This window comes from Ciconia boyciana, chromosome 2, assembly GCF_034638445.1.
Source record: "Ciconia boyciana chromosome 2, ASM3463844v1, whole genome shotgun sequence".
Taxonomy (NCBI): Eukaryota; Metazoa; Chordata; class Aves; order Ciconiiformes; family Ciconiidae; genus Ciconia; species Ciconia boyciana.
This window is the reverse complement of record NC_132935.1, coordinates 127507067-127522411: the sequence shown is the minus strand read 5'-3', so window position 1 is coordinate 127522411 and position 15345 is coordinate 127507067.

The window sequence follows — 15345 nt, the reverse complement described above, 5'->3', positions numbered from 1 at the left end:
AAATCCCAATCTCCATCATGACATTTTTGTATCACTTTTAGTTACTATGTAATGGCAAGGATGAACTAAGAACAATAATAGGTGAATGTGTTGGTATAGAATTTTTCTTAAACATTCTAAATACTGCAGCAAGCTATAATTCATTCCTAGCATGTGCTAAACCCATTCAAATTAGCATGAATAGCTTTGGAGATGCAGAATTTAAGGACAGAGTCAAGTAAACATCCAGATGCAAAATAAAACAAAACCTCTTAGGGCAGGAAAACCAAATCAGATACAGTGAATCTAAACTACAAAGAATTTAGTGTCCCAGAGAAGCCTGACAAAGCAACATTTCTATTTCCACTGACCACAATAGGGAGGGAACAGAATAAAAGGAGGAGATTTAGCATGTGCTTCACTTGCTGTTGATTGTTATTCCAACAAGTTGGGAGAATGAAAAACATCTAAAGCAAGTGCTCAGTTCTGCCAGGGGAATGTGTGCTTGAGTCTGCCTCTATCCAATTGCTTGGAAGACATCCTAGGAGAAAATCCCAAGCTGACATCAGGGGACTGAGCTCAGGTGGCTCTGTTTTCAGAACTCTGATTTCCATTTCTGTTATTAAATGTTTAATCCTTTATCCTTTAGGAAAAACAGGAAAAAAAAAAAAAAAGACTTTTTTTTCACCTTGGAGTCCAGTATAAAGTATTGCCTAAAAAGTTAATTGATGCATGCTGAGTAATCTGTTCAATTACAAACAACATACCTACTTCACAGAGTGCCTCTTACCCAAAGTGTACTGCAGGGCTCTCTAGTCCTTGGGTACAATCTGGGGGTGGAAAATCTCTGGCCATTGCTAGCCTGTCTCCTTGAAAAAGAGAGGTTATAACTCTGAAAACAGTGATAATTGGGACAGAAATATTTTCTCAGCCAACAGCCCCATGAAATAAAGAGCACTGCTTTCAAACAGGGTGGGGTAGATCAGGAAGGCATGCTACCCAAACAGGCATTTTCTCGTCTCTGAACTACTACCAGTCTTGCCTTTCTGTCCCTACTGCATTTCACTAACCAACCTGGAGTCTAGTGCAAAAGACCAGTGTCTGATATCCTGACCCCAGATATGCCATGGGTCAAGCTCCCCAAAATTAATGCCACTGTCACCTGATAATAGGGCTGTTATTTATTCCAGTGGCTTCTGTTGTAATTTTTCCCCAAAGTGACAGCGTAGTGTAATTATAACTTGGTGTCTAAACAAGAAAATAGTAGGTATCATGGGACATGAGTGTAAATACATTAAAGTTTGGATATTTATGTTTACAGACCATAGAGGAGTTAAGATTTGGAATCCAATGGGCTTTCTACTGCAGTCCCAACTCAATTACTAGATATTAAAAATACACAAAAAATAGACCATATTAATTCTGCAGAAAACAATGCTTTGTCCTAAATCAATATGTAACTTTTTTGACCTGTTCCTTTCTTCACCAAAGTGCATGGAAGTTTTGCCATTGATTTCAATGGCAGCCAGATCAAGCCCTTTGAGATGAAATTTGTCATTACATGCAAACCATGCCACAAAGGGTAAGTGCACTTTCATCCTTTGATTGTTGAAAATCCATACTTTATTTGATGATTGTCTTTTAACAAAATCACTCTTCCGAGACCTTGCTGTGATGCATGTACATTTCTAATGTTATTAAGAACCTCAAAGGGCAGGTAAATTGGCTGTGTTTTTTCTAAAACCACTTCCATTTCAATCTGAAACCTGACTGCATTTTGCAATGTAGCAGACAGTATAAGCTGACATGAAAAAGATAAGCTTTGTAACAGAACAAATTTTTACTCTACATAGACTATAGTAAGGGGAGGGGGGAGGAAAAAAGAAACCCAGAATGAATGTGTATGAATCCTTCTGCAAAGACAGCAACTTTTCCTGTCTCTCTCTGGCACTTTCAGCATTTTAAAGGAATGTAATAGCAATGTTATTTTATTTCAGCAATTTCTTTCAAATAGATTTTTGATCTTTGGTAAAAAGAGAGAAGCAACCTTTTTTAAACAAAGTCAGTACAGTCACAAATTTGGCTTGTACTAGAATTCATAAAATGTTTTCACCTTTAGATTTGTGTTTGCAAAATGTAATTGGTGAATAGCAGAAGTTAGGAGTGTTTTGTAAAAACTCACCATAGAAAAAATGTATTTATATACACAGATGTTGCTCATTCTGTCACTGTGTTTGTTCTTCATTTGTTATCTGGGAATGTCTATGATATGATCTCAATCTGAAATAGCAAATGTAAACATAACCACCAAGCCAATGTCTAGAGGGCACTAGAAATATTTTCCATAATGGCCTTCCCTCTTGTGCTCTTCTTCTTCAAACAGAAGTTCTAGCAATTATCTGACTGTATCATGTGCTCATAATATTCATCACACTGACTTCTGTTTATTTTGAAACTCCCTTTTACAAGTACAGTTTTGTTATAACCTGTTCCCCCCTCCATTTTAATAACAACCATCAGTAACACCAAATGATAACTCTCAATCAGCAATTTATTCACTTGATAACTCTCAATCAGCAATTTATTCACTCACTTTCCTCTTTTTCCCTTTGTGTAAATTATTCACAAACACACAAGGGAATAAATGCATTTATTTTTTCAAATTGCTCATAAAAGTCTGACAAACATCTTCATCTGGTAATCATTCATGAACTCTTAATCACCTCTGTGTTTAAGAACAAAACAAAAAACAAAACCCAGAACTGTCCACTGCCTGTCTTTTCTATCACAGCATGGGACAGCTGAAAAGGGAAGGTGGAGTTATATTTTTAAGATATTATTTCAGTACTAGAATAACTCTGAGATCACTATATGGGAAGAATGAAATATCCTTTGGTAGGGTACACTAGAGCAGTTTGTGACTATTCCTGCCCCTAGCCAGTACTCCTCTGTGCCTTCCTGGAGGCCTTGATGGACCATCTATGTCTAGCAACACTGGGCTGAGACCTCACACCCACTGTCCATTGCTGTCCTCCAGCTGGAGGTACAACCCTCACAGATCTGCTGCTGGACAGTACGGTATGAGCACTTCCAAACTGGTCTCGAACAATGTCATCTGCCCTAGCTTATACACAATTTAATTAAGTAAGTCAACCCTGACTGATTTTGCCTGGAATAGATTAGAGATCCCTCTTTTGTTCCTTTCTTTGCTGGCAATGCTGGGAGGATAACCCCTGATAGAGGTCAGAGACAAACAGCAAAGGAGCAGTAATGTTTTCAGCTGGCAAACGGCTTGGAAAATGAACGTTTGCCTGTGGCTTTACAGACACTCTGGGAGCATTTATATCAACAGTGGGAGGACTTCGGAGAGCAATTGTTGACAAACAGTGCAAAATTAGGCCCAGTACAGAAGAGGTATGTGAAGTATTCTAACTTTTCGTAGAGCATTATGTGTTCTTGAAATAGAGTATCCTATAGAGGCCATTAAGCAGTATGTGAGCCATAAATCTCTTTGTACTCATTTAACAAAATAATAGTGCATTCATAGAGGCAGGGACAGGGGATTTTGAGTACTCTGAAATGTCTGAAAGTGTGGTATTCTTTTCACGCATGTCTTGCATTTGGTACTGATGGGGAAGAATTTGATGTGTGCTGTTAATAACCCACCATGACCTATCTTTCATTCCAAAAGAGAAAAATGTTTCTTTTGCTGCTCAGAATACAGAAATGGCTGAGCTGTTCCCACATGTTTCCCCTATAGAGAAGTACTCTAAGTAAGTAGTACCACTAGAAGGCAAAATGCATCTCGGGACTACTCTCACTGTGCTCACAAGAAACTGAGCAAAATTTGCATCATGCGCAATGGGATCAAATGAGTGCAATCTGCTGTGTGCTCATTATAACAACAATAACCTCCCACCCCATATTGGTTTCACTGTAAAATGAATGTGAAAAAGATTATAAACTTGCTCCATTTCAGAGAAATATGTAGCAACTTATAAATCTCTTTTAAAATGATGATGATTTGAACTTCCATCCCACCAAGACATGCTGGGTAGTTTCAGCTGTGTTTCTCTTTCAATATTTTTCCTGTCATGAGCCTGCAAATTCAAAACAATAGAGTTAGAAAAACACATTTGGCAAATGCACTGGCAAATATGCAAACAAGTCTATACAAGCATTTTGCAGACCGTGTCACCTTCTCTGGATCAAAATACACTAGGAAAATGAAACAGCTTTCAGATTTGTTTTAGGCTGAATGGTTAGTGTTGAGGTGCTTGCCTGTGCTTTCAGAACCTTTGTAAGCACATCACCAGCTCAACTTGACTTGCTGTTAGTGAAATATTTCAACAGAATCTATTAAACCTCAGTAAGCATTTCACAAATAACAAATAACTCCACCTTTGGAAAAAAAAATCCACATTCCCTGCAGTATGTGTGCTATGATACTTGTACAAACTAGACAAATACTTACTTGTTTTATCATTTAAACTTTGCCATGTTTAAAAAAATGGCAATGTAAGTCTGTTGTTGCTTTTGCATTACCTTGGACCTTTCTTAAATTATTCAACCAGCTATTAAAATCACTCAGAAGCTCTGATCAACATTCAGCTGAATGTACTTCCAACATCAAATCAGGTGGCATTAGCAGCTGTACAGGATTTCCCTACAGTTTTGCACACATTTGAATCAGGTAACTTACCATTTCTTTCTGCTTGAAGGGATCAATAATAGAAGAAAAGAACAGAAAAGCCAGACCCAAACACAACTAATTTCTGAGGAAGCTGCATGTTAAATCTTAATTTTGTGAAGTAATGTCATGGTCACAGACTGCTTTACAGATGCTAATTGTTTTTCAGGTTGCTGCAGTCATATCTTGGATACATTATAGCTTACAGGAACCAATAAAAACACATTTGTACCAATACATCCTGAAATTGCATTCTGTAGCTTAAAGGCAGGGGGAGGGGAACAGAAAAACAATGCAGTTTCTTTCATTGCTTCTAAACCTTTTCCATGAGGCCACAAATAAGACTGACCAGCCTGAATCAAAGAACTGGGTATATTCCTTGGCTCCCCCTAAATCTTTCTGCAGTTGCAATATAGCTAATAAAAATGGCATTCTGTAATCTATTGCATGGCCATGTTTAGTGCATTACAGACCCCTCTTCTACCAGGATATTTTTAGACTAATATTCTGAGCTAGAATCTGGAAACAATTAATACAATGCATGTTGTTCAGCTTTTGATGGACTGTTACACTTCAGTGATACAGTCTGAAGTGAAACTGCATCTTGAGGAGCTAAGGTAGGAAAAAAGACAGTGTACGGCATAAGAAGGAACAAAATATAGCATAGCAGTTTGACAGCCTTGAAGGTGACTTTTTCCAACCTGTTGAATATCAGGTTCATGCCCTGAAACAAGATTTGGTGAGATCCATTACAGTTACTTCTGTCACTGGAGTATTAAAACCCCAAATGCATCATTAACTCACAAGTGGGCTTTACCATTTGGCAATAAGGGATTGATACAACTCCAGTGACAAAACCATCTGCAAGAATACTATGGACTTTTGCTGCATGAAGTAATTGCTTTTATACTAGAGATAAAAGAACTCATTTTGATACATTTAGTAGCCTTTGTACATTTTATAGTGAAAAAAGAGCTTCCTATATAAAGGACCTTGTCTGGATTTCCTTAGGGAAAAGAGGACACACTGTGCTTCTCCTCAGAGGGCTTAAAATGTAGGAGCACATAAGCATACCCACTCTTGCTAACAGAAGCACGGTTCTTGAATATGTAATATCTCAAAGGGTATAGGTGTTGACCACCATTCACCTTACCTTTCAGTTATATATATGGAAAAGAGATGAAGAACACTAGTACAGTGAGGCAATTATATGCCTTGAATATGCCTTGGCCATAGTGATCTTTACAGTAAGTTACCCCAAACACTAAATAATATTAGAACAACACAAAATGTCTCCAGGCTATTAATTTTGTGAACAAGGGACAAGAGGATTTTGGAAGGTGTGGATAATTGGTGAGGTCTGTCTTTTTCTCCTGGCTAAATCCCCCTTCTCCGGCCTCCCCAATTTATCTGACCTCAATATTTGATGACTGCCAGAGTGGCTGTCTGATGTTATTTTTGAAGTGAGCCTGGGAGGCTACTTTGGCTCATCAAGGCATTGCCTTGTCACTACAAAATTGCCAATAAACTTTTGACAACCTCACAAGAAGGGCTGAGGACTGACAGGCATTTTGGCTTGAATAATCTTGTTACCCACCCCCATAATCCCAGACGTTGCCTTGGCAGTGAGGACAGGCCAGGGTAGATCCATGCAGGACAGTACCAAACACCAAAGGCTCAGTGTGAGATGGTGCAAAGGGTGCTGCTCCTCCTTCTTACTTTTCCAGGAAAGTCCATTCCCTTCCCCACCCCCCCACTGGGGACCACAACTCCTGTTAGAGTCCATAGCTGGTCCCTCCAGGACCTCCTGCTGCCACTATGTTGAAGCAGAGAAAATAAAAATGTAGCACAAAGCCAGCCTGGGAAGGAGGCTGGGGAGGATGGGAGCTTGGTCAGCTTTGGGTCGGATAGGAGGACCCAGGTGACATGTGAGGCTTAGTCATTTTGATACTGTAGGAGCTTAGGAACTTTTCTAAAGACTTTGTTACAGAGCACGTGCGTGGATGTGTGTGTAATGGTACGTACAATTTTTTCACTAATTCAATGTGATAAAATTTTGGTTCATAATATATAGGCAAATATACTCATCTTAAATGCCTCCTACTAATAATGAATCAGAAAAAAAATTATACAGAAATAAATAGACTTCGTAAAGCTGAGAGAATACTTGCATAGACAGAGGGATTTTGGTGAAATCTTCCTTTGGTGGAAGCAAAAGGGCTAGTGGCATAGTGCTTTGGTTTATAACTGCCCTTTTTCCCTCTGGCTCCCTGGGCTGTATTCATCTTGCTTTAGGACAGAGCAAAATTGCAATGAGTGAAGGGTGGCTATTTTTGATGGTATACCTTTAATCAAAATTCAAGCATATCAGGGAGTTTATTTGCCAACATCTGATTACCAGAAAGCTTTCTGACAGCCTCAATAGGAACTCCACAGGCTCAGTTAAGCTTGAACTACCCTTCTGACCAGTGGCAGGGTCTCTCCAACAGTTATGGTTGTGGCAGTGAGAACAACTTCTGCAGATGCGTGGGATGCATTGTGTGATAAAAAGGAAAACTTACAACTTTACTGCCATTCATTTATCACCTGTATGGTCATAGATATGGTAACAACTGCAGCATCAGTAGTAATTGCGACACATTTATTTTATTACACTATTTGGGCACACTAGTTACAGACTGGGACTCAATTGCTCTAGGCACTTTACGAACAAAGAACAAAGCAATGATCGTGATTCAAGGACTTTACAATCCAAGTGGAAAACTAAGAGCAAAAGATGAAAATAGCAGATGGGAGTAGAAAAAGAGAGCAGCGAGACAGTATTGATCAGAGGACTCAGCACAGCAGCAGCCTAAATTGTTGTCAAACTGAATAATTTAAATCAGAATACTGATCATAGAGGAGCTGATTCTCTTGTCCACTGCAGTGTCTTTAAGCTGTGAGCCTACCAAATTTAATAGCATTTTTCTTCAAAGACAGTAATATAACAATACAATCAATTCTACTTTGTAAGAGGATATGAATCTTCAACATTGTTAATGACAGAAGGACTTAATAAACCAGACTAGGTTATTCTGTCCCATAAAAATACCTATCTGGCAGATGGCAGGTAGGATTAGCAGAGGTACTGAAGATCACCTGCTCCTCTTCTCTTTAGGAAGTCATTCCCCTTGTAAGGGGTAGGCTGTATTCTGCCTGGGAACCTGTTGATTCACAAAAATTTTGCACCAAATCCATAGGAACCAGCTGATTAATGTAGTTCTCAGTTTCTCCACAGCCCTGTGTGCTCGAGCCTGGTGGGAGAGGGATTAAAACAAACAAACAAACAAAAACACATTAAAAAACCTATAATACAAAACTGGGGAAGTATTACCTCACTCAAGCATGCAACACTGGGGATGGCCACAAGGCATGGGTCCCCCGAGCCTTCCCACGCCTCTTGCTGGTATCTTTTGGTTGCTTCCTGCTTCATTTGCACAGAACTTGAAGCAACTGAATATCTTTTTCATGGAGAGCATTTCCCTAGGGCAATTGGGCAGCTTTCGTATCAAGGGCATAGCGATGTCATTCTTCAGAGAGCTGAAAACACCAGCATCTCATTTAGGGTGTGGACGCACTGCTTGAGCTGTAAATTCAGAGACATGCACCTGGAATACAATGTTGCATTTATTTTGACAGCTTTGCTTTCATACTTGATTTGCAGAAATGTTCTGCTATATCACAGGGCACCTGGAATATATTTTCCTTCTGCAAAAATGATACATAGTTAGTGGTAACTACTTTAATCATGAGCTATTACATTGTCCCTGTGGAATTCTACTCTAATCTAGCCATGCTCTTGCAAAAGGTCACTGATGATATTTCTTTCAAAGTCTTCTCAGAGACAATGTTTTTGGGTTTGTTTTCAAGAAAATTTTTGGCTTACAGAAAGATAATTAGTTCCTACCTTCCTACATTCAGCTATTTTTTTCTTAAACAGTGAAAAAGAAATCTTTTTAAAAAGATGTAAAAACTAATAGTTTTAAAAACTAATAGTTTTACTGAGTCAAAGACAGCATGCGAGAGACAACTTCTGGAGAAATACAGTCTGCTTTTTATTATTAATTATTTATCCATTTTTCTACGCACTCACAATATCCTTTGCCTGTTCTAGTCTTTCTCAGTCTCCTTGTCCTGTGATAAGGTCTTTTAATTTTCTTTCAATCTAGGAACTGGAAGGAAAAGACCCCAGTTATAGTGCCTTTCACCTTCTCCTTCTGCATTCTTAACAGAAACAGTTTTGTCTTTTTTCTCCCCCAGCACTTTTCCCTTTCTTAATTTGGAAAAATAATAAAGCTGTAGCACCCAGCCACCCACTGACTTCAGAGTACTTGAAATAAGTCTTCATAAAGTCAGGGAAGGTGGAAACTCAAGTCAGAAAGCCAGAGTTCAATCAGGAATGCTTTTTAGTGTTGTGCTTTTTAGTCTTTGACACATATCTAAGCAATTTAAATTGAGATGACTGTTGATGTGTCCATTTCCTACATGGCGTTGAAATGTCGCTCATAATGAAGGGACAGTCTTAAGCCAATATTTTGAATAGTGGAACCTCCTCTAGGGTCTACTTTATCTGTGTTTAAATATCTGGTCAGCTGGATTCATTGAACACTGGGCAATTTGCAATGAAACTGCTATAAATATGTTGAAAAAACCCACACTGTTACAGTGTGTTCAAAACTATCATTTAATAGACACCAAGGTATGAATTTAGACCAAGCATTAGTGTTTTTTCAAATCCTGGGCTATTTTTTTCTGCTATTCTAGGAGGCATAAACAGGAGAAGACTCTTGGGTGCACAAAATATGCTGGAAATATTTACTCAGAACTAGTAAGACATTTAAAACAGTCTTCTTCTATTTATAAAATTTTGCTAATTCTTAAGAAGTGAGTGTGAGGAAGACTTGCAGTCTGTCTGTATAAGTCTGCTGCAGGTATACTCAGGTGCAGCTCTAGGACACAGCTTACACCCTCATTTGCACCCTGCCGCATTTGAAGAAATGGAAATTATTGGATATATTGCTGTCACTGATCACAAACATTTGAGCAGTAAATAATAATAAAATACTGCAACAGCTTAAATGCTGCACATACACTTGACAGATACATAAAAAAGAATTTTTTAGCCTAGGATCAGAAGAATAAGGCCTCTTAAAGCACTGTGACAATGCCTAATAATGACCACAGATACAGATGAATATCAGGCTTTCCCAAAGGAAGGATATCCAAGAGCACAGTGCAGCCAGAGCTTGGAGAAAACAAACCATCTTACTTCAACAAGCATAGCTCAGGAAAGAAAAGGGTATTTTAAAAAGGACAAAGACTGAATTTAATTTCTTCACACTCTAACCCTCCTCACAAGGGTGAGGACTGCCTGAGGCAGCCACCGGTTACAGGAGCACTGACAGTGTGGATCCCGGCACAGGTGCACTCTGTAAGGCCAAGCTTGACACAGAAGACTTCAGCTGCTTCTCCCAGCTTAGCCCAGGGCTCAAGTGACAGGAGCTGCCTCACACATGGTACTGCATAGCCCCAGGTACTGAGACTTCTGTGGACACATCCCGTGGTCATTAGTACAAATTGAACTGACATTGACTCCTGAGTAAGAGAATATGTCTGCTGTTCTTAAGCACGCAGTGGTAAGGATAGAAGTCTGTGGGAAGACACTGCTGACCAGCAGCACTTCCATGAAGCTGGTCTGTATTTGCATTACCAAGGTGAGCTCCATTTCTTAAAAGCAGCAGTGGACACAATTAAGGGGTTTTCTTAGCTTGGATTGTACCAGGCTAGAATCTGAGCATTAATTCTAATTCTCAAATTAACTTTGCTGTGAAGAAGAAACCTGCCAGAGGTGACCTGGAATTTTATGTGAACAGACTTTAGCTATCATGGAAGTTGGGGATCTTGAGAAAATGTGGGTTGTTTCTTGTTTGCCTTATGAAACAAAACAGAGTTGGGAGAAATATTCAAAATTTCATCCTTGAAAATGTTTCCATATCTTTAGCCACAGATTTTTAATTGAATTAGAGCCTGCAGATATTATTGTGCTCCTCTGTCTGTGCAGTCTTTGTGTAATGAGCAAGGATATTTCACTTTCTTGCATCTTATTAAAAACAAAGTTTAGCAACTTGCAAAGCCAATGCCCATTCTTCACCCAAAGAAAACAAGAAATGCAATGAACAGTATCCAAAGCAGCAATATATTGTGGCTTCTGCTGTTTGCATTTTGGAGGTAGAGTGTATCAAGCTCAGGATGCCATTTCCATCACAACAGCACCTCACAGGCTGCACTGATAGAAGACCTGATATGCCTCACAATACGTAGTACTTCAAAGGATATAGGAAACCATTGTTTTTTCTGTGCATGTTTTGCCTCTCATTCTGTATCCTTGGCACATGTAGGCCAGTGCTCAGATTAGGGCAATACTCAAGAGCAAGTTTCATAGACTCAGATTCTTGTCTGAACATGAAAAGTGACAGAGTAATTAAAAATCACTTAACTGAAGCTGCTGCAGAGGTGGATGATTGGAATTATTGTGGAATATGGTCTTACTCTGACCATTTTCTGGGCATATGACTGACTCAGAGGGGTCTGATCATCCCTCACTTACAAAGGAACAAAGACAAAAGATAAACACCTTGGTGGTTTGTCAGTGTGAGGAAAATTAGTTATCAAATTTTAATAGACCTTGACATTCAAATAAAAGCAAAGAGGAATCCATCCCTAAGAAGTTCACCCCAGATTTTATACTGGACACAAGTGTTAGTTGGAAGAGAGTAGTTAAAGATGAATCTGTGTGTATAGGCTTGATTCTTTAAATCAGGATAAATTTTGCCCTTGGATATGGATTTACCAAGATGGGCTGGTGCAATGGAAGTGACATGGCTTGCACCTTTAACTGTTCTCTGCAAATGTTTCAAGCAAGTTGACATATGTAATAAGAAAGGATGCTACTATGCAAATACTACTTCAGCTGTGCCATATTGGATCATCACACCAGGCTGTATCTGAGCGTGTGTAGTATTGTAGTCGATGCCATGGGATACTAAACAAGACAGATCTGGAAAAATCAAAAAACTTTTGATAAGTTTTATATAAACATAAGACAGACTGAAAGATTCTACTCTGCACCTTAAAAAGAAAATGCAACACATTACTGTGCTTATTCTTTTTATTGTGCATTTGCTCAGGTAAAAGTGGAGCTGAAGTGAAGTGGAGCATGTCTTCGTGATCGGCTCTTTCCAGCCTCAGGGGGCAAAAGTTGTAAAACATGAGAATATGGAGGGATTATTGCAAAAAGGAAGGAAAGGAGGGAAAATTTACCGCACTGGTTCTTGATGTTGGCCATGACTGCCTGTTTTTGCTACAGACATTAGCAATTTTGAAGATGGACTAACCCAGGATCTGCCTTTATACTGCAAGACCTAATGGTTGCTTCTTTGTTTGGAGGCCTGTGAGCATAAAGCATCTTAACAGGAAGATCTGAAGAGCAGTTAAATCAGCAGTGAAAAACACAGCTCAGGAAGTCCAGCCAAATGAAATAGATGGTGGTTCAGGGGTTTAACGTCTGTGAGGATAAATTTACTTTTCTGAGTGTTGCCTTATTTATTCTTTTCTTGACTTGGAGAAGCTATTTGAAATCACTTTTTCATTTTTTTAATGCAAAACCTATTTTTGTTGCTACAAAATTATACAGAAATATATGGCAAATTGCCTTGAAATCATCATACCCACATGGAACTGGCAAAAGGCCCAAATCCTCCCCTTCACTTTGCAAGTGAGAATTTTCTCACAGCTCCCATCCCAGCTTCCTTCCAAGGCAAGGCCTTGACCCCCAGAGGCCTCTGGGACCGCTCACTGAAAAATGAAACAGTGGGAAAACAGGATATCTTAGAGGACCACATTTTGGAAAGGAAGAAAAAAAATTTATGGGGAACTTCTCTTCTTTCTTTGCTTTGTTTGCTTTACAATTGCAATAAAATAGGTACAACAATGCACAGCATGTGGGCACACTAATCCGAAGATCGTACTGCTGCTGCTTTGATAGACAAGATGACCCGAACAAGGGTGAAAGATTGTCTGCCTGCTCTCAAACAAGGGGCAGCACTAACAACCTTGACATAACCTTGATTTTAACAAGGTGTTTGGCACGGTCTTGCACAACTTCCTTGCTGACAAGATGGTAAGGTATTAACTGGAGAAATGGACCATAGGATGGGTTGAAAGCTGCCAAACTGCAGAACTTCAAAGGTGTGATTACTGGCCCAAAGCTGGCAGCTAGTCACAAGTGGGGTTCCTCAGGGGTCAATATCAGGTCCAATACTATGCAGTCTCTTTATAAAAGACCTGAATGTACCCTCAACAAGTTGGTGCATAACACCAAACCTGGAGGAAAAGTAGATACCCTTGAAGGAATACCCACCATTCGGAGAGACCTCAGCAGCTGGAATATTGAACTAGCAAGAATTGCATGAGATGTAACAAAGATAAATGTAAAGTCCTGTAGCTGGGACAGAATAATTCCAAGCAGCCAAATAGGTTAGGATCTGGGTGCTTGGGGCAGCTCTGCTGGAAAGGCCCTGGGGGTCTTGGAGGGCAGCAAGAGAGCCAGAAGTGTGCACTTGCAGCCATAAAGGCAAAACATGTCCTGGGCTCCATTAGCAAGAGTAATAGTCAGCGGATCAAGGGATGTGCTTATTCCAACCTCCTCAACACTTGTTAGGCTACACCAGGAGTATGGTGTTCAGTTCTGCTCCCCCCCAGTTCGGGAGAGATGTTGAAAAACTGGAGATGGTCCAATGGAAAGATGCTGAGATGATTAAGAGGATTGGAGAACTTGATATATGAAGAAAAGTTAAAGGAACTTTCAGCCTAGAAAAGAGAAAACTCAGGGGATATAATAACCATCTTCCAGTGCCTGAAAGATAGTTATAGAGAAAATGGAGATACTCCCTCCACAAGGAAGCACAGTGACAGCTCAGGAGGCAATGGAAATTTTACCTGGGTATAAAAAGAAAAAATTCGTTGTGAGAATGCTGGAACAGGCTGCCCAAAGATGTGGTGGCATCTTCCTTGCTGGAAATATCCAAGTCTTGGCTTGCTCAGGCCCTGGATAACCCGCTTTCAACAGAAGGCTGAAACATATGCTCTTCAGAGGTCCTTCCCAACCTGGATTTTTCCATCACTCTGTGGTCCTATGAGTAAAGTATTTGACTTGCTTTCTTTTGACTTGGAAGTCAGATTATGCAAAAGAAAGATATATGAATCAGTGACACATTGCCATCCCACAAATATTGGCTTTAAATTGCCATATTGAAGCATCCATTTCCCCACTGATTTCAACATTTGCTCTTCTAGACTTTTCCATCTCTTCTCTGTCACCTCATCCTTCTGAAGGAAAAAACAGTGTGCTGGTGGGCACTGGAGCTTCTTGCTATAAAAATGATTTTGATACAGCAGTTGTGCCTAGACTTCATGTTGGGATCAAGAGAGCAAGCACAGATTCCAAGGGAGGAAACACATTTTTGATTAACAAAGACAGTATGAAATGTCATTATACACATAATTATTCTCTAAGTAAAGATGTCTTGAAAAAAAAAAGATGATAGTAAACTAAGCACAGCTCTCAACATGTGTGCAGCTGCATTGTTTCCCATTGATTTAAAAAAAAATTACCTAAGGCACACGAATATCTGGTGAGCAAGAAAAGCCAGATTCCTTTCAGAAAACTCTTCCAAAATGCAATGAAACGATCTTTGAATGGGAAGTTAAGATAAATGAGAGAAAAAACTGGTGTCTCTGATTTTAAAGCTGAATTAAAATTTCTTGTGAAGTTCTCTGTCATACAGTCTGTCTGGGTTCCATTCTTGCAAGGTCTCATGCCAGTAATGGGATCAGTCACATGCACAAAAAGCAGGTAGTGTATAAAGCATATACAAAGTCACCAACCATCAGTTATATTTGCTCTTCCTTGTTATTTTAAGACCCTGTGTCCAGGATGCTGTTCATGGCACTTCAATCTATCAGAACAAAAAAAGCTTTCCTTGCTTCCTAAAATGTCACAGATACTCTCATTACAACTCCTCACTGATTTCTTCCACACACAGGCATAGAAATTCCTGCTTTTCTACGATACAATGGGTGCTTTTTGATTTAGCAACTTGAATGTTTTTTCTTGAGATGTAAGAGCAGTTGCTCTTGATACTCTTGAGCTATTTTAGTAATGCTGTGCAAAAGAGTATTAGCTGACAACAGGAGCTGCTTCCGTTCAGTTACTGCTCCAGGCTTCATCACTTCTTCAGACATGTCTGTTGTGCAGGAGGGAGAGAAGTTTCTGTCTCATATTGGCATTTGACTTTTAGAGGTATCAATTAAAATGCCCAAGAGGAGAATGTGTTTGACATCATTGCCAGCTTCCTGTTGATATTTCCTTCTTTTAAGGCTTCAAGTTTCCTTTGGGGAAAAACAAAAAGTTATTCATTTGTGATGAGTGGTTGGTTTCTGTATGTCTCTATAATTTCAGACCTTCACACTCTTCTTTACCCAAACATTTACAAAAGTGTCACACTCCATGGCTTCAGATGAATTGACATAAAACCACACATTAACTATTTGCTACCTTTTCTTCTTTCTTTTTCCTT